This window comes from Chrysochloris asiatica, unplaced genomic scaffold, assembly GCF_000296735.1.
Source record: "Chrysochloris asiatica unplaced genomic scaffold, ChrAsi1.0 scaffold00053, whole genome shotgun sequence".
Taxonomy (NCBI): Eukaryota; Metazoa; Chordata; class Mammalia; order Afrosoricida; family Chrysochloridae; genus Chrysochloris; species Chrysochloris asiatica.
This window is the reverse complement of record NW_006408571.1, coordinates 16,947,110-16,954,925: the sequence shown is the minus strand read 5'-3', so window position 1 is coordinate 16,954,925 and position 7,816 is coordinate 16,947,110. Positions and strand designations below refer to the sequence as shown.

Below are 7,816 nucleotides of genomic sequence, written 5' to 3'. Positions count from 1 at the left end.
TCCCATCCTATCCAGGATCTCAAAATGTGATCCCTTTGAGTGGTCAGCAGTGGTAGCTGGGCACTGTCCAGTTCTTCTGGTGTCTGGGTCATGGAGGCTGGTGTTCACATGGTCTGTTAGTCCTTTGGACTAAATGTATCCTTGCTTGATTTTCTTTACTCTTCTTTTCAGCAGTGGTAGCTGGGCACTGTTCAGTTCTTCTGGTGTCTGGGTCATGGAGGCTGGGGTTCACATGGTCTGTTAGCCCTTTGGACTAAATGTATCCTTGTTTGATTTTCTTTTCTCCATATGGGGAGGAGCCAATAGTTGCCCCTTAGCTCCATAACGTTCTCAATGGCTGCTTTTCCAGAAGTAGATTGCCAGGGCTTTTGGATCCCAAGGTGCCCCTGAATGGACTTGAACCTGCAACCTTTTGGTTAGCAGCCAAATGCATGAATCTTTTGCACCATCTAGGGATTCCCAAGTTGCTAAAGCCAGAACATACTTAGTATGAATAGCACTGTAGTGGCAGTCATTCAAATTGGCTGTGTCCTTTTGACAATGCTCATCATTTTTTGAGCCCTTTTTATGCTTTTGGCACAAGATGTTCCAAGCTCATTTTGTACTTTCCCTGTCCCAGTCCTACAATCAAAGAATCAGTTATTTCTGAAGAATCCTAGAACATTTTAGTGAGAAACGGTATTTAGAAGCCAAGATCTGGATGCTAGGTGTGCTCATTGCTAATGGGTTGCCACTTTTCCCAGGTCTTCTTGTGGAAAGTGCTAAGGAATATCTACCCATACATATGCTGTTTCTATTTATTCCTATACTTTCTCTATATATATTGAAAAGCATGGCTCATATCCATTTATCCAGTCCAACAATAATCCATGTTCCAGATTTCTCTTTTCACAGTTTTAATTTCCTTTTTTGATACTGAAAAATCCAGCTCTTATTATTCTTACTTATCCCTTTATTTTCTTTTTTGATACATCCTCCTCCCCATAAAGACATTCTCCGCTCTGCTCTGAAAGACCATGTTCCGGTACCCTCCAGCATGATCACCCTCCTTTCCTTACTTGAACTCTTGCCTTTCTTCACTGGGTCTCTTCCTCTTCTCTCTCTCCTTCAATTTACACAAATGACCTCATCCTGCTAGAGCTCTGACACCCAAAGATGGGCAACCCCCTCATGTATGGGCATCCACTTCACCCCACCTAGGCTGTAGCACCCCATTTCAGGCCACCCTTCCATGAGGATAGCCTCATGCTGCTTAGGCTCTGACTCTTCATGCTGGGCCCTCTGCCACGTGGACACTCTCTTTACCCATTTAGGTTGAGACTTTCCAGGCTAAGCTGACCCAGGCATGGACTCTCTTCTTACTTAGTTTGCCACATCACCCTGGTCATTCCCCAGATGTGGAGCTTCCCATCTTAACTGGGCTCTGAACCCTACTTCAGGCCTCATGGCTTCCCTGTCCACTAGGGAAACCTACTTTGTTCGCCTTGCCTAATGACTTCAGATCTGAATTACTGAGGAAGGGAAAGTGTCTTAGTTACTAGTACTGTTGTAACAAAAAATACAAGTGGGTGGTTTTAAAGAACAGAATTTATTGTTGCACAGCTCCAGAGGCTAGAAGTCCCTATTCACACTTTACCCATGGTGAGCATCTCTGTTCTCTTGCCTATGGGTTTGGGCCCTTTGCATACACAGTTTCTTCAGCTTAAAACTCTCTTCTTTCTACATGTTGCCTAGCTCTCCTGCTCACCCCTCAGCTCTCCCCTATAGATGTTATTTCCTATGAGGCTCCATCCCTGCTCTGGGTTCTCACATCACTTTGTGCTGGAATATCTTTCATAGAACTTACACACTACATTAGAATAGCTTATTTACACAATTGTTTTACCTGCTAGCCTGTAAATTATACAAGCAGGGGCTTCTTCTGTCTTGTTCATTTTTCTATTTCCCTATATAAATATGACATTGGTCTGAAAAAATAGTATTTAACACAGAGCTATGCACATAGTGGATGATTAACTTGTTGAGCGAATGAATGAACAGTCCCTGCCCAGTGAGCTCAGTCCCAATTTTCACTTATGTCATAGACCATCCTCCATGTTTTGAACTGTTTTGCATTTACGTCTGGAGAAAAGCAATTCCAGTCAACTGACAACTCTGGGTGTTTTCCTTCCTTCTCCAAACAACTGTCCCCCACGTAAGTAATGGGTCCTGTAGTAGCCAAACAGGACTGCCTTTTTTGTTTATTGTGCTAACTGGTCTCCAGAGAAGTTGTAAGAGAGGGAATCACAGCCCAGTCACCAGAATAGACAAAACCAGGGGCCTGAAAGCGACTCCCAGGACTTGGTTGGAGCCCTGCATGATTTCTCATCTTCCCAGCATCTTGCCACCTGCTCTCAGACTCCCTCATACCTTGCCTGTTCCTCATCCACCACTGCTGCAGCTCCCAGGTGCCAGAGGCCTATTGCCAGCTGCGAAAATTCCTGGAATTCCCTGCGGGGCCACAATCTGGCTCAGGGATTGCCAGACTAGTTTGCCAGAGAAGATTGTGCCATAGGCTAACTCCTGAGCTTTTCTCAACAGTAACCTCTCATAAATTTCTTCATGGGCACTTTCACATTGATTAGTTCATCAGGTAGTGGCAGGGTACTCCCAACTCACAAATAGAATAACTTGAATTCCAAGAAGCCAAGGGTCTTTTGCAAGTTCACAAAGGTGACATATGGCACAGCTGCCTCCCACAATGCAAAATTATTAATATGACTACGAGTGGCTGTTAGGGTTGTTAAGTGCCAAAATCGGTTCCGACCCATTGTGACCCTGTATAGGGTTTCCAAGGAGCAGCTGGTGAGCTTGAAGCACCGACATTATGCTTCAAACCGACTTTGCAGTCCGGAGTATTAATCCACAGCATCACACCAGGACTCCTTAAAGTGCCGTTGAGTCAGTTCTAACTAATAGTGACGCTGTATAGGGCTTCAAAAGAGCAGCTGGTGGGTTTGAACTGCTGACCTTGTGGTTTGTAGCCCAGTGCTGATCCTACAGCAGCACGCCACAGTGGTTGTTGTCAACATTTATAGTTTTCAGCCTAAGTGTTGTATGGTTCCAACTCAGAAAATTAAGTTCTGTTCTGTCAGGAGCCCTCTTTGGAGCCAACAGGGTAACTTGAGTCTTGTTGGCCAATGTGCACTTGGTTCCTAAGCTGAAGAAGAAATAGATCTACTAACTTGTTCATCAGAACTGAAGCGGGAACTAAGGAAAACAGGTTGTGGTGAGTCAGAACTAACTTGATGGCACTAAACAAAAAAGTAAATACCATTTTGTACTTGAGGAGCTCTGGTAGCGTAGTGGTTACGAGTCGGGCTGCCAACCTCAAGGTCAGCAGTTCGAAACTACTAGCTGTTCCATGGAAGAAGGATGAGGCTTTCTGCTCCCGTAAAGATTTACAGCCTCGGAGACCCTGTACAAGGTCGCTGAGTTGGAACCGACTCCATGGCATGTAACAACTTGGGTAGTGCTGGGTTGGTATCCCAACCTGGTTACTGTGTCTTTGGGTGAGGTACTTCTAAGCCCTTTGGTTTCTAGGTCTGTGAAATGGGGATTCTGGTTTATTATTTTGCAGGGGCCTGGGTAGTGGTGGTTGATTAAATGAGAATCTCACTCAATAGTCATCTGCTGTCCTTCTCCAAGTGTAGTGCCCCCTAGTGGCAGGTATATATCCTGCACGTTTTTGAGTGTAATGTTTGATAACATGCTCTGGTGTGACGCTTTTGGACAAGCACTGGACCACAAAGTCAGTTTGAACCACAGAGATGGCCACTGAGTTAGCTCCAACTCATAGTGACCCTGCATAGGGTTTCTGAGGAGCAGCTGGTGGGTTTGAACTGCTGACCTTGTGGTTAGCCATCCAGTGCTTATCCGATAGCACCAGCCCCAATAGACTCACTAGTGAGCTCACTTGTATTTCTAGTGAAGTTTTTGGATGCTACCTCATTGTCAGTCCTGGGGATGCATCCTTACTTACCCTGTTCTTCCTGAATGACTGCAACAGCCACGTTGTTCTCCTCCTGCCTGAAGTATAGCTCTGACTTCCCCACTGGCCCAAAACCTTATCTACAGCTCCAGATGGCCCTGGTGTCATTGCTCTCCCTGCTGGGAACACAACTTCTGTTGCTGGTTAGAACTTGGGAGGGTACCACATTCAGAATTGTATATGAGCCTCCAAGTTCACTTAACATGAGCTGTGTATCCTTAGTTGAGAAACTAGAAGTTCACAGTGCACACATGACTGGGGATGATCAAAGAGTCAGTAGCCAGAACACAGGTCTCTGGATTCCATTGAGACCTCCAAATCCCAGGGCTTGGGTTTCCCAATGATATACTCCTACCAGGGGTCTAGGGTAGGAGCAGTGCTACATTCACACGCACACCCCAAACCTTAGTTGTCTGGTGCCACACCTAGATACATGCATACTACATACATACTAACACTGCTGTTGCTTTAAGTGCTGTTGAGTTGCTTCCAACTCATGATCCTGCATAGGGTTTCCGAGTGGCTGGTGGGTTTGTGCCACCGACCTTGCAGTTCAAACCGCTTGCAGCCCAGTGCTTATCCTACAGTGCCACACCAGGACTCCATGGTAACCCTAAGAGGTTAATTTTCTTTTCTCTACATGGCCTTCCAAAGCCTCTGAAACTCGTAATAAAATATTCACTTTGTCTGAGATTCTGAAGCTGACCTAATTGGCTCTGGGAAGAACTTCTACACTTGGCTGCAGCTTGGTGGTTTTCCTGTAAAGCAACTGTTTGGCTGAAGATAAGTCCGCTAGTAACTCTAGGCTCCCCTTTTAAACCGTCAACACAGCGGCATCATCGGTCTCATTAAAATTGATGTCAGCTCGATATGACAGGGCTGGAGAAAAGTGAAGGTCATAGCGTAAGGCTAGAACCATCTTCGTGTTTCTGTCTTTCTCTGGTAAAAGGAAATTGTAGCCTAATAGAAGTACCAGATGTGGAAACGATTCCTGTTGGACAATTTGAATTCATTTTCCTACAAAAATCCTTGTGCATGTGTACCAAACAGGAAATCCAGGAGTGGGATAAGGGTGATGGTGTTTAGGGGAAGCATGTGAAGTGTCTTACACAAGTCTGCCTCTCCAGATAAGAACTCTCAGCCAAGCCTTCAATCCTAGATTCCTACAGAAAAGGTAGTGAACTAAAAGCAAGAGCATGTGGTTTCTAGGCTAGATTCTTTCACTACTTCATGGGGAAACCTTGGGCCAGTCTTTGATCATCTCCTATGCCTCAGTTTCCCATCTCTACAACAGTGGTTCTAACTTGATTTTTAAAGCAAAGCTGTAACTTCAAATAACATGATGTTACTTCATTAACAGAGCACATGAACACAGCAGTTATTGGCTGGAGGGCAGGTGTGTATGGGCAAGACACTCCATCAGCCTGTAAGTCCCACTTAGGATTAGTTATCTAGTGCCTCACAGCCCCGCTCCAGCCCCGGCATTTCCTAATTCTCGTATTTGCTTCAAGAGCTGGAAGCAAACCTAGTCAATGAAGTTTTCAGATGGGAGACAATTTCAGAAATGGTTGGCTGTGACCTCCTCATCAAAAAGCTTGAGAAATGTAGAACAACATCCTTTGGCCCAGGGGGGCTGGGCTTCCCTGTGGAGGCAGAACCATGTCAAAGGCTTCTGGACAACTCAATTTCAAAAGTTAGAAACTAAAACCTGGCTTAGTAATTCCCTAGATGTCATCACTAGCCACAAGTAGATCAAGTTGGCATTTTCTTAACAAGGTCCTCTAGGACCAGGTCCCAATTATTTGTCACACCATCCACCCTGTTTTCCGATCTCTTTTGCTTACCACGACCCTTTCTCTTCTGCCTCCATTTCTATTGCTAAACTCTACTCATATACTTGCATATGCAGCTTACGTTCCTTTCAAGCAAATTTCCCCAATTCTGAGTTGGATGCCACCTGGCCAGTCTCTGAAGCGTCCCACTGCGTATCTAGGTACCCTTGCTCCTAGTTCCTAGCAAATATCACTCACACACCTACATCTTCTCCAACTAGATCGTAGGAGCATCCCCTGGATTGGTGTCTCTCTATACCAGTCTCCCTTCCCCCAGCCGAGGGGCTTGACATAAACCCGTAGGTGTTTCATAGGTACAGGAAAAGTTCTTATAAACTAGGAAATTCAGGAAAAATGATCCAAAGTTACTGTTTCACCTGACCTCTTGGGCGATTGAAGGTCTGTTAAATGGCAGCTAAGACCTTATGGTCAAGGGAAAAGAAAGTCTTTAGTAAATGAGGAATTCAATTGGACTGAATTGGTTTCCAAATGCAAATTCTACTTTAAAACCATTGAGAACTTATTTTTAAAGTTATGTTTGGGGCTCCCATCAAACTATGTAATTCCAATCTTTACATTAACATTGTTAATGCATAAAAACCCTACTCATTCCAACAGCCATAACTAAGATTTTCTAATATAATCCCCAAGTCTTCAACTAATGAAAATACCTATTATTGATAATAAGGTGCTCATACATACACATACACACCTATTTTCATTAAATAGTTGAGCCATAAAATACATACTGGGGACTATCTTTCCCCTCCCTCAAATCCCTCTAAGGTCTGTAAGAACAGAGAATCTTTCCATCTCTGGAAAGGCTGAGCAGACCTCAGGCCGTGCCTACCAGCTCCCCAGCAAGGCCTTTCACATGTCACTCCTCCTTAGCACGCCTAGCTTGACAACAAACCATACTCTGTTTGTCTGTCCATCAAACCCTAAACTGTTCAGCCTTAGTGCAAAGCCCATTTTTTCCCTCAGACCCTTCAGTCAGCAAGGGTCATAGATGGATCAGTGCTGCATGAGACTTCAGAGGTTCTCTGTTCACAACCCCTCAATTTTACAGACTGGGAGGTAATCCAAAGGTCAAGACAAAGTCACACAGGAAATCAGTTAGCAGAACCAAGACTAGAATTCAGATCTGAAATTCTGTGTTAGGCTTTTCCTTTACACTATGTCCTCTTTTCCTTAAAATCCATCTACCATTTGAAACTAATATACTGTTTTACTAGCTTTCAAGAGCTTTAGATTTCAAACACCTTTAAAAGTCTGCCTCATTTACTTCCAGTTATCAAAAGTTCACGGTTCGTACAGACTTGTACATTTATCTTCACCAACACCAGTTTACAAATGCAAAGAAAGCAACTCTTTAGTGTGTTCTAACGTAAGCTTACAATTAGTCTAATTTTAAAATGTAAGCATACAATTAGGCTTTACCAAAGAGTAACATGTTTATTTGACTTAAATTCTTTAAAATAATTTTTTTTGCAGTTGTCACATAAAAGATCTTAATGTAAAAAAAAAAAAAAAAAATTTTTTTTAAAGGAAGCAAAGAAGTGCATGAAAAACACCCAAAATGTTAAGATTTTATTTACAAAGCTTCTTTGTTGTACAGAAAGTAAAAATGCTATTACAATCTCAGCGTAACTGGTAGCCACAAATGGTTAAGACTCACTGATCACAGCTATCCACGCTACAGCAAGTCTTACACGGAAACCTAACAAACACAATTTTGTTGGGGTGTGAAGTCCCCAAGCTTGGTGGTGGATTTCCAAGAGGGACTAAATAGAAGAAGGTGGAATGTCACAGGAACTATTCTTTGGCTCTTTGGGTGGGTGGGTGTCCTGGGGTTTGTATCACAGCTACTTTTTTTTTTTTTTAAACAGCTACCAAATCCATGAGCAGTCCAACCAATACTGAACAGTTCTTTTTTTGCAGGTTGTTTGGGGTC

General features: G+C 43.6%; 1 protein-coding gene across 1 annotated transcript in view; it reads right to left on the bottom strand.

Moving 5' to 3' along the window:
- NANS (N-acetylneuraminic acid synthase) overlaps window positions 1–1,475 on the bottom strand; it is a 48,687-nt gene extending 47,212 nt beyond the window's left edge. The window contains exon 1 of the mRNA XM_006863145.1: window positions 1,471–1,475. The gene's annotated coding sequence lies outside the window, so the exon portion shown is untranslated. The remainder of the gene's footprint in view (window positions 1–1,470) is intronic.
- Between the last annotated feature and the right edge of the window lie 6,341 nt (window positions 1,476–7,816).